Raw genomic sequence first — 19,248 nt, forward strand, 5'->3', positions numbered from 1 at the left:
AGTTTTTACGAACCATTTAAAGTTGGTTTCACGAAGTCAATGATGCAGGCTACATTTAAAATTTTTGCTGCACAGAGTGGTACGGCCATTTGGTGCCTCTAAAAATGGAACGCTTTTAAAACAATTTTATCCTTCTCTCACGCGGGGAAATTTTTTTTACTAAAGGACGCTCTAGCTGAGTTTCAGCTGCGGAAACAGCTTCGGATAATAACGAAAATAACAATTTTGGCATAAATGTGTTTCTTTAAAGATCGGGGCTGCAATTCCATGAGCATGGAAGTGTGAGCTGTGCTCGAATTTCTAGTTTTTCAGCCATTCATGTTACTTTTGTGAAATGGGAAGTTCCAGTTCGAAAGATTTTCAGGTTTTTCTAGGCAGTGCATCACATTTTTTCCTCCTTTCTGGATAGTGAAACAATCTCGTCTACGCATTGACCCACGTACCTCTTATATTTTGAGATGTGTGTAGAATGTGTAAGCTATCTTAAGCTCCATTCATAATTGTTTCATGTGCCACAGTGAACCACGGTTCAGGCACAACTGCTGTTTGTGTGCTTTTAAGGTATAACGCTTTTAAAGTATAAAGTATAAATAATGCGCACCTAAAAAGGTTAAACCTTATACATAATTCGTTGGCGCTCCTTCGTGCTGGAGACCTTGTCGGTTGGAAACTGAGGCTCAACTTTTCTTGCAAACAAATGACAAACCGTACTAGTTTAACCAATCACTACGGGCGTGAATGCGCAAATAATTTGGTCAGTATTATAGCAGTATATTGATTCAGTGACGCAGTATAGGACCTGTGATTCAGCTGACGGTTAGCCAACCGTAACACCCATCTGGCCAACCTTCTCTTCTTCCTGCGGTTTGAAATAATGATTTCTTGCACCCTATGTTTCATGAGGTTCAGCTCTCTAAAAATAATTCCCGACGACTCCTTCTTCCTCTCTCACTCCATGCCTTTTTTATGCAGGTAATAATCATTTCTTTTCACTGCGTAATGCCATTACGTGGAACACCGGCGCGGGAAGCAGAAGAACTGCCAGGATTGGGAAATAAAAATGTTTCGGCCCCTCCATAATAAATAACGATTGCATCACAGATATACGTGCTGGATCGGAACTGCGTGCGGAACGCAGTAAAGGCCGAAACGTGACTGCTGAATGCACACTGAGTTGCATAAATTTTGCTTGCTCTGTCGGTACTCCGATGGGTGCTGTTACGCCTATAAATATATTATGCAGAAAAAGTTTTTACAAAATAGATTTGAACACAACGATGGGGATGGACAATACTACGCAAATATTTTTGCCATTGCATTACCTTTTGTATTACTGCACATCAGCTGTGATCGGCACAAGCACATCAATAGAACCAGGCGCCACGTATGAGTAAAAGGCATACGAACATGTATGATTTTTTAGTCTGCAGGAAATGGCACCTAGGTAGTGCGTCGACATAGGATTTAGAGATGATCCGTTCAGCGTATCGCTTGTGTAGCACGCACCATTAAAGAAATTAGGGGAACACATTATCTCCATAAGGGTACGGCGCGACAGCATTATTTATTATTTGCTACTTTCTTTCTTGATTAGTACCTTTTTTCTATTTACCCACACTCATCAGCATAGAGCAGTGAGCATACTATCACGTAATAGATCAATAAGACATACAAGGTCTCCCATCGAAACCGAGAGAACGTGCCTCAATGTAGCGGTGGCCGGCCCGCCTCGCCATCCAAGGGTCATGGGTTCGGTTCCCAACTAATTACCCAAAATTAATTTTCAGCATAAATAATTTTACCCGCCGCTGTGGCTCAGTGGTTAGGGCGCTCGGCTATTGAGCTGGAGTTCCCGACTTAGAACCCAGCCGCGGCGGCCGCGTTTTGATAGAGGCGAAACGCAAAAGGCGCCCGCGTGCTGTGCAATGTCAGTGCACGTTAAAGATCCCGAGGTGCTCGAAATTACTCCGGAGACCTCCACTATGGCTACTCTTTCTATATATTTTTTCTTTCTTTCACTCCCACTCTCCCCATTTCGATTACGGCATGTTCAGGTGTCCACCGAGATGTGAGACAATTACTGCGCCATTTCCTTTCCTCAAGAACCAATTTTCATAATTACTTTACTTCACTGTCTCATAAGTCATACCGACATTTGAGTCATGCTCGTTTTAACTGAAGCTTTAATCATATTCATTCCACAGCTCAACGTGAGACGTCTCGACTCTGTCGATTAATCGGGACTTTCTCGACATGTCAACGCCAACGACTACGGCGCTTTCTCCGCTGAACGTGAGCTTAACGCTGTCGCATAATACCTGATGTCGTGACCTGACCCGACTTCGCGGGCATGCAGACTCCCAGTAGCGATAACGGTAACATCATACACGGTACGTCAAATGTCTCTGTTTTCCTAAAAATACGTGGTAAAGTGACCTGTAGAACCTAGCATAAATTAAACAACATGCGCTGAGTATCGGGAGCAAGGTAAGGCTAATAGCATTGGGAAATTTTTTCTCGTGACGAGCACCAGACGTGTGTACGAATTTTATAACGGCTTAACTTCGAAACAATATAAGAACTTACCTCCTGTCTCTATATCCCCCATAAGCAGTTTTCGCTCTTTCGTTTTGTGAAATATACGTTTGCTTTTTACTTGTTTTTTATGTTATTAGCCGTTTTTTTTTCGTTTCATCTTCTAACGATATATAAGTATGCTGTGCCGTTGTCTGCTCTATTTTTTTATGGACCAGTGTTTACTTTGTATTGACTGTATGCGTTGATTTACCGTGTTTCGTTGTCTTCTTGTTGACTAACGTAATGGGCGACGAGGCATCGTCAGGGAAAACTTATTTGCCTTTTGTCTCGTCACCTCAGAACAAGCTTGTCTGAATAGGGACATCAATAAATAAGCAAATAAATAAATAAATAAATAAATAAATAAATAAATAAATAAATAAATATAAAACCTGGACAACTTTTTTGCTTTTACTGAGCGGCTGTCGTTCGCTGCGAATGTTAAGCTACCTCTTAAATAACTTGTCAGAGTTATTGAGAGAAACCTGAAAGAATGCTTTACGTTATATATATAACAGACGTTGATAAATATTAGATTATACAACGAAAGTTAGCCGGCTACCGTCATGACGGCTTGACAGGCTTGAGGTGGCCCAGAAAACAAGTGAGCCTGCCGGACAGCTTACTTGTATGCATTATTCAAACCCTCCTTCGGCAGCAATTCAGTTTCACGCATAACTTCTCATTGCGCATTTTTCCAGAGTTTACACTGGCGCCAGCGCAAACAAAACACTTCCAGGAAGCCTTCATTGATATCGCGTTGGATCAATAAGCATCTGGAGTGGCTGCCCTCATCCATCATTGATGATGTGTGGTCCATGCAGAGACAAAACAGTGGCCAGCAAGATGGATGTGCTTGCGTGCCGCAGACGGCTAGGGAGCATTTCGGCGTTGATGTTAAAATGATATGGGTCCTTTGCGTTTCAATACGCGAACATTTTCTTTCCAAGTGAAGCAAGGGGGTGTGCGTTGCGTCGAAAGAGATCAAAAATAGAGCTGCTGCTTTTGGAAAACAAGCGCACCTGAACTTCCGGTGTAGGATGCCGTCTAGAAAGGCCAGTGCATATAGAATGCACAATTGATTGATTGTGCAAGTGACCTTTTGTGAACGTTCGATGAGTGATATTTATTTGACTTGGGTTTTAATTCCCGAAGAAGTTATCATATGAGAGCGGCGAACTCCAGGAAAGTGTTCGAAGCGCTCGAAGGTTTTATCAGGCTCAACTTCATGACCTCAGTGCCGCTTAGTTCTGCGCAGTTGCCACGCGCGGACTGTCAAAAATAAAACGTATTGGTTGACGTGAAGATGAGGTTCTCTGGCTTGTTAAATCTTAGGGGAAAATAATGCTTCCGACATAAAAGAGTAGGTCTTGCGGCCACACCCCCCACACACACACAAACATACACGCACGCACACACACTTTCTCTGTCTCTCTTTCTCCTCGCTGATGTACCTGTGTCTGAGTTGGCAAAGTGATTTGAAACGAAATGAACTGGCACTGCCGGCTAAGCCGGACAGTGGGATTAGTAACTGCTTGTTCCGATTCGAGTCGGCAACTCTAGCAAAGCCGCATGCAACTATTGCCGCGGTGATAATACAAAGTTATGCATGTTTGCCTCCGGCCGCTGTTTTTTCTTTATCCTCATGAATGCGCATATAGGTGAAAACTTCATGCTTCGGAACTGCCAAGAATGATGAAGTTTGGTTTTATCGCCTTCACCCAAGTTTTCTTGTACATATTGATAATATTCTGTGTATCTTGGTATAGCTAAGCCACTCTCCGCGCTCTGCAACACTATTGCATGACTCCCCAACTATGTGACAACTTCTTGGAAGTCCATCGCGAGGTTCAGCACAGCTTCTCTGTTATTACTGGCCGGCCAGTGCGAGTTCCAGAGTCGCTGCGATGTATACTTGTGTTTTCCCCGAACCTAGTGGAGGAGAAAATGTGGCGCGAAAGCAGGCGTCGTTCAGTTCGGTTCCGCACAATGGCCGCAGATGATCCTGCTGACGGGCATTCTTCCCCAAAAATCTCCTCCACGCGCTTTTCTTGCTTCCTTTCTTCCGCCCCTCTGAGAAAAAAAAAAAATGAGCTTTTATCACAGCCTCACTTTGGACAAAGCTGCCCCTCAAAGTATGTGAGTATGTGTAATGTGCACATCTTTCTGGGAGCTGAGCAAGAAACAGAAAAAAAAAGATCTCTCTACTCTCCTCTTTCCCTAGCGAGAAACATCGTCCCTGCTTTCCGATTACGTCGGCGCAAAATGAAGGGGAAGCAAAAAGGCAAGTGTGTGACATCATCGCGCAGTAGAGAAAAGCGTCAACAGCAGATACGTGACTTCTTTCGTGCTCCGGCTTAGCCGACACTCGACAGTGGAGACGCAGAAAATAAAAGGCGGCGCTTGGCGATAACCGTCTTGAGCCTTGCAAGAAGCATTCCTGGAAATCTTTTTTGGCTTTATTTTGGTGGCTTTTCTGTTTTGGAAAGGAACAAGACGCATTCGTTGTTTACGCTTGCAGCAAGATGCCCGGAAGAATCTTGGGGATATACCGTCCGTATATAATATAGTAGCAAGAAAAGAAACTTTGATCTATATTTTCGCTCCATGAAACGTATTTTGAGTGCTAAGACGAATGTCCGCTAAAAACAAAGGTGTTTGTGTTTTGCCTCCAGATATTTCGCTGTTAGCTGTGATAGTTTTGAAGCAACGTGAAGGACAACATTAGGCTGACGCTAGATGTGGACTTGTCGCTCTAGTCAATATTAGTTCAGGCAAGAACTAATATTTACTACGCGAAGAGCAGTATTGCATGTTGTCGCACTATGACAAACAATGGTGTTTTTATCTTTCATGTTTTTTCATAACAGTTCTTTCCTATGACTACCCCGAACTCTGACCCGACGGGCGTGTGCCGATAAAGAACGTATAAAAAAGAACAACTAGTGCAAATTTCATTATTATACAGGAGAGGGTCGTTGAAATCTAAGAAGAAATACACGCATGCAGGAAATGTACGCAAGAAAAAAAATGTTAATGAACTTTACTGATGCAAACGTGAAAAACTAAGGCACTGTTCTAGGAGGGAGAGAGGGGTGTTTGAGCTCTAAGAAATTCGCGACATGCGCATAATTTTGTGGAATTTTCATCTATGTGTGTACGGGCAAAATTTAAGTTCTAAAAGAAAGTGTCAGTGTTGAGACGAGAGTTTAGAAGATAAAAATATTTTACAGAAGCAGGCTAGCGCGAGAACGATAATGGCGTTTTATGAAAAATAAAATAAAGCAAGCAGCTCTCGTTGCAAGTGTTGGCAAACCATCAATACTACTTTGCTTTCTTGAATACTGAATTCGATTACACGGCAACTTAAGGCAGAAAACAAGCGGACTATACAAATATGAATAAAAGTTGAAAGATTCCGATTTTTTATCTTTAGCCAGAAGTGCTCCAGTTGCGCTGACTAGATGAGCTTCATGTAAAACTGCTCAAAAATTAAAGCATAAATTGCTGTTTCTGGGTTTGAAATCGGGACGGTGACACTGAATCCCAGGAGACGCATACGGGCACAAGGTGCCCCATGCTGGCAAATGAGAAAGAAGAGTTCAGCGAGACTGTCAAATCTAAAATTGGACAAAACTGCTCTAAAGACGGCTCAAGATAAATTCTAGGCCAGGAAAGGATGTTCCACTGTGAGTAGTGAAACACGCTAGCTAAGATGGCGACAGCTCTTGGCTTCTTGCGACGCTCCTGACCTGCCGTCTATACTGGCCTCCTTTGTTTATGAGCGAAAACATGGGCAATGACGAAGTGGAAAATTTCTGGTTTTTTTTTTCTTATTTGAGAGAACACTGAGAAATGTTCGCATTTGTAGGCAGAGCACAACTCACTAAACGAACAGAAATAAAGCTATAAAAATGCCCAAAGTAAAAAAATTTACACGTAATGTTGCTCTTTGAAGAAGGCGGCATCTTGTACCACACTCCAAGCGAAAGCTTATTTGAAACATACAGGGTGTTTGAACAATTTTTAAAAACAGGCTTTCTGAAAAAAAGTTGCAAGACCGCTTTTTTTTCGGCATAGCATTGTCAGTGGTGTAGTACATCAGAATACAGCTAAGAAGTGCTAACTAGCAGGCTGGTTAACTATTATCGAAAAGTTAAATTCCTAACTATTACTGTTAGGCCCCTTAATTATGGAGAGGCTTGTAGCCCACCGTAAGTAAGATCCATATCAGCTTTAAAAATTTTTAAAACGCGGTTATCCTCGGTGGCTGGCCCGACAAATTTCGGCAAGATCGTCTCAAATTACATGCGCTTTCGAGAAGCTTGCAGGCAAAGCAAGCTCTCTAGTGTACGTAACTTGTCGAAATAACCCAAATTTGTTGAGCAATAGCGCCGAGGGTAACCGAATTTTTGAAATTCTTAAGACTGATATGGATATTGCTTACGGTGGGCTACACGCCTCTCCATAATTAAGGAGCCTAACGGTAATAGTTAAAAAGATAACTATGCAACATTAGTTAAATGGCCTGCTAGCTGGCATGTCTTCTCGTTTGTATTTTGTTGTACTACACCGTTGACAATGCTCTGCCGAATAAAAACTATTCAAACTCAAAATGCTCATTTTTAAAAACTGTGTAAAATCCTAGGTGAAACACCCTGTATATCAAAGAACACCAACAAATGTAGGACGTTGATTTCGGGGTGTATTACATTACATAGTAGGAGCAATACGCTGCGTTGACGTCTACGTGAAATTGCAATGCCTTCTCTAAAGCTCTAAGAAATTAGCAGTATACTCGATAGCCGGATTATCTACACTTAGTTACGCCTTTTGCGTGGGTTGCTGGTAATATTTTGTGTAACACTGACCATGGAATGGTCATTTCGACATGCTCGTTTCTTTGTAATACCAGTTACTGAAAATGTTGCACTTCATTAATATACCGTTAGCGAGTAACTAACTTGGGAATATGGAATGTGTAATGGTTGGCTTTTACCTTTTTTTTTCTTTCAGCGGGGGTCCGATGTTGAGACCATGATTCAACTTAGCATGACGTAAGCTCAGAAAGAGAAAATTTACAGTAAGCTAATTTCTCTAAACACTGACACGCGGATTTTAAAGCATAAGATATTCAATTTCTGTATGAAATGTCATTTCTCTGTCAATATTCACCACGACTGTGAGTTTCCGGCTACGAGTTTTTCCCGAAATGAAAGGCAGAAGTGCCGTACAATTTACAGTCTCAGGAAGGACTGTAAAGTGTCTTTTTCTGGAGAAACAAATTTTGTGCGCACATATAAGCGGCAGTGACGCAGTATCAGCGGATTTAAAAATACAGTTTTCAAACTTTCACCTCGCGTGTAGCCGCTTTCTTGTGCAGACAGAAACAGCTCAACATGTCTGTTGCCCTGATGTCAGCTCGGTTATAACGGAAAAAGAACAATAGGGAAGTAGAGCAGGCCAGTACTCATTCCGCTGTCGTTGAAGACTGCCGTAACCATAATTTCATGGGTAAACCCTGAATTATGTTGCAACTCAAACAATATAACAAACGGAGGACATTTTTTCGGGTTTTTTTGAGGCAGCCGTACAATCACATTTTATTTTCTACTGAAAATATTGCTGATTATGTTTATAGGGGTCATATTAGATCGTGGCTGTTATTTTGTTTCCCATCTTCCATCCCTCATGCAAAAAGAAACCAGAAGAAAGCATTTTTTCCAAAGTAATTCTTTTTTTCGAGCTCTCTTATTCCTACACTCCAACCGCAATTCCCGACCTGAAATGTGCTGACAGGCAGAACCAGTTCCCGTAAGGACTTATTTAGGAGAGAAAACACGCCCCCCCCCCCCTTCCTCTCCTGTAGCCTGCACTCTTCGGCTGCGCGCACCTCTTGACTCTTGGATATTCGCTGCATGGCCTAACAATACCAGAAGAAATGCTGTCTTTTATTTCATCGCCGCGAGTCTGTGTGTTCTACCTTTCGGGCAGAGGGATCGCCCACAACACAAAGCCCGAATATATCTTTAATGTAACGACATCAAGACTCTCATATCAGGTGAGCCTCCAGTGTTTATCAGTAAACATATGAAACAGCTGCCAATGAAAATGTTCTTTTCGAAGATTACCTCGGTGTGTTTCATTTCTCCGCTATTCCTGGGATCTTTTGTTGATTTTAACGAGACAAGCTATTAGTGCGGTATGATTGCAGTCTTTTTCACAAAGGTTTGCTTGCCCGCGTTCACTCCGCAACCCCTCTCTATTGTCTCTTGCGTCCTATTGTGTTTGCTTCCTGCCATGTCACAACATAATGTGTTTGCGTGAGGAAAGGGAATAAGCGAGGCCGGAGTGAGGGTGACGCGTGTCCGCAGCTCCTCCGCACCATTAAATGCGATTGTTCTCGCTCTGCCGAGATGTTTGGATGGGGAGTACAGGCGCGGAAACACGCACAACAGCGACACCGCCAGCGTCCAGATCGAACTGATGCTGGTGCTGCCGCTACGCTTTCGATCCAACCGGAACGAGAAAAAGAAAGAAAAAACAAACGACCCTTCGGAATGCACAAAAAGTGGCCCACATCGACCGCCGGGTCACGCATTCTCGTTTTCGGGCCGGCCGCGAAAGCACGGGAAGAGAAGATGCTCTCGGTGGGTGGAGGGCACGCTAGGGCCTCGACAGCCACGGGTAATGGAGGAGTACGTCCAGACCTGAAGGTATCGGTGCACGTTCGGCACGTGTACGGAGGAGGCTGGCAGGCCCTTAGAGAACTGAAGCTTCAGCCCTCCAAAATCACGCGGGACGTCTGCGTTATTTCGTTACTTGGCTAATGGTGGCTCTGTGACGAACGTGGGCACAAAAATTTTGGTCGACGCTTTCCTTTCTCTGAGTACTGGGGTGACGAACCCAGCCACAGCTGCGCCTGCGACACAGGCACGGTACTTAACGATAATGTTTGCCTGTAAAGTGTACTGGTTAGGCCAATATATAGGAGGAGGAATGTCACGCTGTACTCAGTACCTGTTTCTCGGCACCTTAGGTTTATGGTTTATGGGTGTTTAACGTTTCAAAGCGAGTCAGGCTATGAGGAGCGCCGTAGTAAAGGGCTCCGGAAATTTCGACCACCCGGGGATCTTAAACGTGCACTGACATCGCACAGTACATGAACCTCTAGAATTTCGCCTCCATCGAGAGGCGACCACCACGGCCGAGATCGAACCCACGTCTTTCGGGCCAGCAGCCGAGCGCCATAACCGCTGAGCCACCGCGGCGGCCCCCGGCATCTTAATTACATGGATTATTTTTTTTCGGTGCAACGCACAGGCGCCACACGAGGAGCTCTGCTCTGGCTATCCTTCCGAATAAACACCTTCCGTTCCTGAATAATTATTTGCAGTTTTGTTTGTCGATGTCACTTTACATAGGAGGAATTAGTGTGTATGTCATTTTGACATAGGGAGTCCCGTAAAATTCTCTTTGAAATATGATTAGATAGCTGTGGAAGCTTTTAACGCTCACAACCCCGAATAAGTAAATCACGCGTCTGTGGTTCTGCGGAATCTGTGGAGACGACAGATGCCATGAAGTCTACGTATGTTCTGCTTTTATATTTTATATCAGTCTATTTGACGACCATATTAGTTCTTCCCTAGTTGCAAGCACCATGGTTGCAAAAATCGGAAAATTGACTTGTATTGCAATAAGCGCGGTACATAGCATCTTCTCCTGTAAAGCGTGCACTGGCACACACATTGTAGTCTTGAGGTGAAGCTAACAAACTACTCGTATTTCGGCGCTAAACGTCGTTTGGGCACTGCAAAGAAGTGGCAACATTGTGGACAGCTAGAGGTCCCCCCTCCCCCACGTCGTAGTAGCGCATCGGTAGCGCTCACGTCTAAGGCGTGACAGGTGTCCATGCTCTCGTGCACTAGGCTTCGAAGCTGTGCCTGAGCACGGAACGCGTAGTTATTGCTTCGTTCTATTATTTCAGCTGTCCTTACACTTTTTCTCAACGTTGCATGTTTTATACAGCTTCTACTTCTCTTTTTTTTTGCTGGCTTTCCTTTCTACTGCGCCTTTCGCGAGTGCCTCAGCATTATTCTGACGCAGTTCTCCCCGTTTACAGTCGTGCTTTCTGTATTTCCAGGTGCGTTGCATTGCGTGCAGCCTCGCGTCTTCGCCGTTAAGTTAAGTTTTGTTTATTTATTTATTTTTACTGCAGCGCGCTTTCTGAACCCCCGTCGAGGTTGGCGTGCGCTCACACATTATTCTCTCTCTCTTTCTCTCAGTTTGCGGTCAGTGGAGGGGAGACTACGAGCGACTCTTTTCAGAGCTCTACACCCATCTATGAAGTGCGTGAGAACAGCGCACTTGTGGGAGTTGTTGCTTGGGTTTCGTGCCTTCCTTTCCATTGTGAACATGTATAGCACAGCGCCGCTATTCACCAGCTTGGCCTTTTCCTACTGTACCAACTGCTAACACAGTGCGCTTGTTTGACACGCAAAGAAGCAGTGTGTTGAGCAACGCTCAAAGTCTCTCCCCCCCCCCCCCCCCCCCCCCTCAAAGGCACGAAGCGACTCCAGGAACAAAAAAAAGTGGAATGATTGAGTATCCCAGTGGACGTTTTGTACTCAAAGTATACTTCTCGACGTCTATTGCACCCCCAGGTTCCCAGTACTTATTCGTTCTGTGTTCGTACTATGCTCTGTATGCGCATGCCAACGCATATTTCAAGCGTTTGTTGTGCGTTCCTTCTGGCGTTCAGACCTCTTAGGTTGTTTCAAATGCAGCTGCTTACGCTCCGCACAATTCACATCGCGTTTGAGGTGCCCGTACAAACCAGCAGTAATGCTATTTTTTTCTCTTAGCCAGAGAAAATACCTCTGTTTTGGTACAGAGAGCAAAATCATCGTTTGCTTAATTTTATCAATGCGTTCTTCATCCCCAATGTGTTTTTGAACCCGTCTTCATTGGAAACCTAATCAATGTAGCTGCTGGATTGAGATGATAATAAAAAAAAATTAGTAGAAATCGCTCTTTGTATGCCGCGGAACAACTGATGGCAATAAGCACGACATTTTTGATATTTGTAGCCGCGGCTGCCTGCAATGCAATAGGAATGCCGGTAATGCTAATGCTGCCAGTATTCCTACTTTCAAAAATAAGTTCATACCAAGGGACGATTTCTATAAGGATTCATTAATCAGTTTTCATTTAGTTTTATGTGCGACGGCAACACCAGATGAAAGCAGCAAGCAGGAAATCACAGAATTGACAACGAGGCGTGTCACCACGTCGACAGCGGTGAATATCGTGCAGGATAAATAAAAAATAGAGTAGAATATAAAATATGAATAAAAATGAAAAATTAATCAAAGCCATAACAAACACTTAGAGGTAGCAATAAAAATACATAAGCACAAAATAAAGTAATAAAATGAAATGACATAAAATTAATTGGCATAAAAATAACCAAAAATGAGCACAATTGGCTCATTGGCAGCGATATGCAGCCAGTGATGAAGTCCAGTGGCTAAGCGGGTTGCTTTCCGCAAACGCTTGAAAGCTGTGGCTATGTCAACGAGCAACATTAATCAATGCCAGAGGACCACACGGATCCGAAGGTAAAACTGGATAATGGATCCTTATAGAATCCATCATCTATTATAAAGAGACAAAAATCCCCTTCTCCACATTTCGGTCAGAGGAAAGAAAAGTGGAAGAGAGAAGATGTAGAGAAGGTGGGAGGCGAATAGTGGAGGGTAGGAAAGAGTGGAGCGTCGATACGACGTGTCACACGGTGATTGACGGATTGGATCATCGAACCGGCCAGCGACAGCGTCTTCTCCTTTCTGGGGGGGGGGGGGGGATACTAATGCTAACGCATTCTCTGCCGCATCTATCGTCTATATGTTCTATTGCGAAAGCATTACTAGCCTCATTAAGAGAAAAGTCGGCGGCGTGTGTTAGTGTGTGTACTCGCAGATGGTACAGAAAATCCCAGCAATGCCAAGACAAATAGGGTGACGTCATCAAGTGACCGTAGGATGGACGCAGCAAGCCAAGCACAGCCATTTCAGACAATAATATACCTTACTTGCTTGCCTGCTCTTGTTGTCAGGAAGAATGAAAAAGAAGTATCAGAGGCCTGCCCGCTAGCTCAAGCTGAGCCGCAATCGCTGCTACGTGGTGAAAGTAGGAGAGTTGAAAGATAAGATAGGAGAGCAAAGATTGAAAGAAAAGACACCTGCTATAATGTCCCAGGCCGATCCCGGAGGCAGTGCAATACCGGGCCAACCTGTGGCGGAGATGAAGCAAGCTTCAAGCACTGCGCCATATTTCCAAAAATAAGTTTGATATCTTGGGTCCAAAAGGGACCCTTATCAGATGTTAAATCTGATATTATTATTTAATAATATACCTGCTTGCTTAACGCTTTCTTGCTGTTGTCCGGAAGAATGAAAATGAAAGTGCACAGGCATGCCCACTGGCTCAAGCTGAGCCACAATTGCTGCATATACCCCAACGGCTGACCTCAACGGGGTGCCAGTTTTCCCGGCTACATTTGTACCAAAATTGCGAGCAAACCGTTTCTCGTACAACGGTGTCATACGATTTCTCGTTGCATATCACTTACATGTGCTAGTCAAGTTAGAGGCTAGATTGCGACAGGTATTCGAGCCGAGTGTGCGAGTATTTCACACGGGTCTTTGTGGATTCAGCGTTTGTGGAATCAGCGTACTGAGGCGCGTCTTCGTTTCATTTCTCAATGCACAACCTGCATCAAGGTTGAACGCTCATGATGACACAATAATGCTTTCGCCTTCACAGCACGTAAGCACTCTTAAGTGCCCTTTGAATTTTTTCACAACCCACACACGTGTCATGAAAGCCACATATTTGATTGCACACACCAGTGCAGCTCACCAAATCTCAAGCTTCTTTCTCTCAGAGTCTGTGGAATGCCGACAAGTTTCAAGCAGAACAAATGAGAGCGAGAAAGGAGAGAGAGTGAGAAAGAAGGAGAGAGAGACAGAGAAAAACAGAGAAAGAGAGCTGGAAACCAAAATTTTACGCTTTGCTGCACTGCAGAGCACATTTCAACAAATCGGCTCGGAATTATTTCTTCTTTCGGCGCAGCAAAAAATGACCCAGGCATGCAGCTAATTCAAATTCATCTCTAAAAAAAGGCCGCTTAAAGCCCGAAAGAAAGCAATCCGTTGTTAACAAAGGTTTTCGTAAAAGAGGGTATGAAGGGGACCAGTTACTGTTCAGGTAGGAAGCATCGAAGCTCCCAGTATACAACAAAATAAATAATAATATTAATTGGTTTTTAGGGAAAGGAAATGGCGCAGTATCTGTCTCATATATCGTTGGACACCTGAACCGCGCCGTAAGGGAATGAAAGAAGAAAGGAAGAAGGAGGTGCCGTAGTGGAGGGCTCCGGAATAATTTCGACCATCTGGGGACCTTTAACGTGCACTGATATCGCACAGCACACGGGCGCCTTAGCGTTTTTCCTCCATAAAAACGCAGCCACCGTGGTCGGGTTTGAACCCGGGAACTCCGGATACAACAAAAGGAAATCACATTCCGCGCGCACGTCCGAGCTTCACCAGCCTGGACACATCTCGTTGCCGAATGTTTTCAGAGAAAAAGAACTACAGTAAGTATTGATCAAGAGCATGCCCCAGGAAAGGAAAAGGACACTCGGTAAACCGTGCCATGGGCGTACCCGGACTGGCGCTTACATGGACTCTAGATCTAGCAAGTCGTTCTTTTCACCTGACAGTCAGGCTAGCCATCCTTGCTGTGTTGCTCTATCTTTTTTGCATTTCAAAATTCATAGAGAACTACTTGTTTTGAAAGAAGGCCAGTCGTCGGGCCGGCGTGCTGAAAAAACGTAGCCTAGAATTGTTTGGCCGTCGGCCTGGACGAGCAACACCGCGCTCGAAGATTATAAATGATGATCACTGGAGATTTCTTCCAGCTTTGAGTACCTTTTCCCGAGCTTAAAGGCTTTCTTTTTTTTTCTCCCCTGGATTTTCTGCCTTGGTGTTCTGACTTTACAGTTGGGGCTTTTTCATTTCTTGGCGGATAAGACTGAACCTCCTTGGCACTGCCTTCTCTTTTATGGTATCTTTCTTTATACACCTAGCGTCTACCTACACTATTTCCGTCATCATCTCTCACTTCTTGTTTAGTTAGTTTTCACCGCTGCAATAGAAGCCATGGTTTAGGCTTGAGGAAACGAGGTCTGAGAAGATTGTTTTTTTGCTACTGGCTTCAGTCTCTTGTTGATCACTGGCTTAAGTCTATTCTTGTTGCTCCTTCACCAAATTTTGTTTTATCTTCGTCTTCTAAGAACTGACACTATTTCTTTTAGGCAACGTTGTCGATGTGATAGCGCTGACTACGGCGAACTCATTTCTAGCGCCGTGTTAACGTCTTCCTTTCGACCGATAATCCTACATGAACGACCTATCAGCTTCGTTTCACACGGTTGAAGGCCTCTTTCTTTAAAGTCATTAAGTAGACGCCAAGGCAATGACGTATAGAACCTTCATTTTCCCATTTGTACATGCTCATTTTTCCTCACTGGCTCTGCTCTTCGAGTACTAATAAACGGTACGAAAAAAACCCCATAAAACAGTAAGAAGGAAGTGCTACGACAGTATTATGGGCTTACACGTCGATACCCGATGGTTCCGTGAGTTAAGGGCTTTTTTCGATGATGTACAAGGTGTTGCTCGCCTTAGGGTTCTAGGTACGCTCCAATTAAGCTCCAACTATGGCGCTCCCCCGCTTCGACCCTAGACGAGAGCCTTTTGAGCTGGCACTGAGCTGAATGGAGTCTCGCGTTTTCATGAAGACCAATATCTTAGGAGTGCGACCTGCACTTTTAATTGCGATAAGTCCACAGAAGAGCCGTCTGCGACAACTGAAAGCAACAGACTTTCATGGCGGCTTATTTTATATTTATTAACGATAGAATTAATAGACTTGACCTTCGATATCTCCCTATTTTTCTTGCGTTCGGTTTATCTCCGACCCCGTGTGCAGGGCAGCCAATCAGCCATTATGCCCACCTGGTTGGCGGGCATAACGATGAAATATTTTTTTGTTTTATCTTTGGTTCCTGGTCTCTACAATTTCATTTTCTACTGATATTTAAACAAATTCGCTTAACCAAAACAAGAAATTTGCATAGCTCAGAATAATTATCAATGACTCTTATCATTGAGTGAGTGAGTGAGTGAGTGAGTGAGTGAGTGAGTCAGTCAGTCAGTCAGTCAGTCAGTCAGTCAGTCAGTCAGTCAGTCAGTCAGTCAGTCAGTCAGTCAGTCAGTCAGTCAGTCAGTCAGTCAGTCAGTCAGTCAGTCAGTCAGTCAGTCAGTCAGTCAGTCAGTCAGTCAGTCAGTCAGTCAGTCAGTCAGTCAGTCAGTCAGTCAGTCAGTCAGTCAGTCAGTCAGTCAGTCAGTCAGTCAGTCAGTCAGTCAGTCAGTCAGTCAGTCAGTCAGTCAGTCAGTCAGTCAGTCAGTCAGTCAGTCAGTCAGTCAGTCAGTCAGTCAGTCAGTCAGTCAGTCAGTCAGTCAGTCAGTCAGTCAGTCAGTCAGTCAGTCAGTCAGTCAGTCAGTCAGTCAGTCAGTCAGTCAGTCAGTCAGTCAGTCAGTCAGTCAGTCAGTCAGTCAGTCAGTCAGTCAGTCAGTCAGTCAGTCAGTTCCATTTTATTCTTTAGCGTATTCATTCGTTTCATGGAGACATGCACTAGAACTGTTCACTGCACCGAATTTTGCCGGCCAGCGCGGATTACCACCACTGTTCCGCACCTAATATCTCTTCCCCCCACACGATTCCGTGCCCCAGCCTTTCCATCGAGCGGTCTCGCTGCGCCACGGTTCCCGTCTCTCACCTGTACGCTTCGAGGGGCACGACGCGGGTCCGCCACGCTTGGTGGCCGCATGGGGTGCCACGCCGACAACCCCGGCCGTCCTTGAGCCCTGCAAATCAGAGCGCGAAAAAAGAGCGCTCGAGGCTATCCCCGCATGCGAACGAAACTTTTTTCGTCACGTTGAGGTCACGGTTTCATTACCGCATTCAGTTTGGTAGGTGGCTTGTAGGTCCTGGCCATCTACAATTAATGACAAACTTCCCCCGCGGTAGGCGCACTGAAAGAAAACTGCTGGAACCATGCTGAGTGATTGTTGCATAGAATCAAGCTCATCTTTAAACTGCCGTCCCTGTTGTCTTTTTGTTGTCGGTGACCTCCACTATAGGCTGTACAAATGCACCATGCTTGCTGAGTGAGGGCTCACTGCACTAATTGTCTTATTACCTAAGGAACCGTCAGTACACGGTTTGCGCAAAACTTCAGCAATTTTTTTCTTGACCGTAGGGGGAACGCCAAGCACGCTGGAATGTTTTTTTACATGATTTGCAATGAATACACGGTTACCAGCGCTTATTTCGACAGAAAATATGCAAGAGTTTGGTATCGATAAACGCGCCCCTCTACACAACGCCAGCGTCACGAAAAATTGCACAGAATCAAAATAGCATGGTTGTTTGCAGCAGTCAATGCAAATCAAAATAACAGATTTGGAGTAAAGAGAAGAGGAGAAGCTTGCAGCACGCAACAGCATGCCGCCTGTTTTTTTTTGTGAACTCTAAGCTCTAAGGTCTACTACGTAGCACGAATCGTAGACTGTTATTTAGTGCGTGCCGTGTTTCTTGGCCGACGGCGAGGAATGTAGGGCACCTACATCGTGCCAAGAAAAATTTCACGCTCTAGTAGCAAGCTCGGAAAAACTAGTGCCTCTCTGAGCCATGTACACAGATCTCGTGGCCTGGAAGGCAAAGGTTATTGTGGACGTTAGTGAGGCTGCACCGCGATTCCTCGCAGGGACAGACAGCTTGCAAAACCGAAGCCCGGGAATCGCAAACGCTTCGTAAGCACAGACAACAACGTTCTTCCGAGTCTACACGAACGCGCCTAATGAGCCCCAGTGCCACAGAGGCGACTCACTGCGCAGCCTAGACAACGTCGCAATAGTAGTTGGCAGCCCGAAGTTTCTCAGCACTGTTCCGGCTGCGGCACAGGACGAATTAATGATGGCGCTCACAAGCATCATCTGAGCGTTTCGCTTGGAGCTGTCGTTCTTTATACTGCACGCACACTTGGCGTAGCCGCCTCATCGTGGGAAGCCTGGCAGAACCGTTCTGAAGATGGGAAATTGTCCATAATTAATACAAATTGTTTGTTAACAATCACATTATTTACAATTAATTAATTAAACCCCGTCAGTTTGAGTTGAGTTGCCTGTGCCATTTTTTTTTCTAGAACGTTTAGTGTTTCATGAAAAACCTTGGGCGCTTTGTTTTGAACGTACTTCTTCCCGACCGCAAGTACAATGATGGACAACATTTTTCGGGATGATGTTTCGCAGAAAAAAATTATTGGGGAGCGGATAGGCACAACAGGTTGATGGAAAGCATAGGAGCGTTAGGAGACATGAGTGTTCCATCTGGTAGAAGAATACCATCTTACTGCGTAGTGAGGCAAAGCAGAACTAAATTTTTTTTTTCCCGCACGAATCGGCGTCCCGCCAACTTCGATCCATGACTGTGAGTTAGAAGGAGAAAAAAGTTCCAAAGCAAACTGTTTCATGAAGACTGAGGCTAAAAAACAGTTTTGCGGTGAAATAAGTGCCGCAGTACTAAATTCGTTGCTGTGACTTCAAAATCACTTCGCCTGCCTGGCGCGCGAAATCCTTTTTTTTATGGGATTTTAACGTTCCAAAGCAACTCAGGCTATGAGGAACGCTCGCGAAATCATGTTCTATAAATTTGTAACACTCCAGGCTACTCTTGTCTGTCGTGGAACACAATCATTGGTCGGTATCGATTTTGTTTCGAAACAAGGCACGAGCCATGTAAGGGACAAATGCCGTCACGTTATTTTTTATTGAATAGCAAAAAAAAGAAAGAAAAACCGCTCACTTCTGTCTTTCGGTGTGAACAAGCGTGGGCTGCCCTACAGTGCAGGCAAAAAGAAAGAAAATAGTGTCAGTGGCATCCATTTAGACCGATCGAAGTCGCAGAGACAGAGTGTGCGACTTCGATCCTGAAGTGGCGCTGTGACGAGCAGGTGCTGTGGAGTCTATTCCTGACGCACTAGAGTGGTAGGAGAGCCATTACGACGAATGTGCCTGGATACCTACCGGTTTAATTCACTAGGTGTGAATATAGTATTCTAAAAATATACCACAGTCACACGCAGAGGCCTGAGTAACACCTAGAGACCAGAATAATTTAGTACTAGGACATGGGAGCACATAAACTTAAATGAAAATAATAAACAATGAACACGCGCTTATTATTTAAGGGCTATTAATTAAGTGATAAGAGAACGCGCGCCGTGGTAATGCAAATTCTTCTTCTTATAACCGTGTGGTCATTTGTTTCGCGTTGCTTATCTTGGTTTTGCATTGTCTGTTGTGATTATGCTTTCTTATTTATGATATTGACATGTGACCAAAGTGCTATGTCAAGTGTAATCTATGTGTTGTGTGTGTTTGCATGCCGCGGATGAAGCACAGCAGATACATGACACAATGTTTATTGCACTGCTCGCGTTCCGCAAAAAATCTGGCGTCGTCGGCGTCATCCTCG

At 44.5% G+C, this 19,248-nt stretch overlaps 1 protein-coding gene and 1 pseudogene across 1 annotated transcript in view; one reads left to right on the forward strand and one right to left on the reverse strand.

The window, feature by feature from the left end:
* Positions 1-19,248, forward strand: part of Trpm (transient receptor potential cation channel, subfamily M) — a 205,391-nt gene that overhangs the window by 44,942 nt on the left and 141,201 nt on the right. The window lies entirely within an intron of this gene.
* Positions 12,832-12,995, reverse strand: LOC144126486 (U2 spliceosomal RNA; annotated as a pseudogene).

The sequence above is a fragment of the Amblyomma americanum genome, chromosome 3, assembly GCF_052857255.1.
Source record: "Amblyomma americanum isolate KBUSLIRL-KWMA chromosome 3, ASM5285725v1, whole genome shotgun sequence".
In the NCBI taxonomy this organism is placed as follows: Eukaryota; Metazoa; Arthropoda; class Arachnida; order Ixodida; family Ixodidae; genus Amblyomma; species Amblyomma americanum.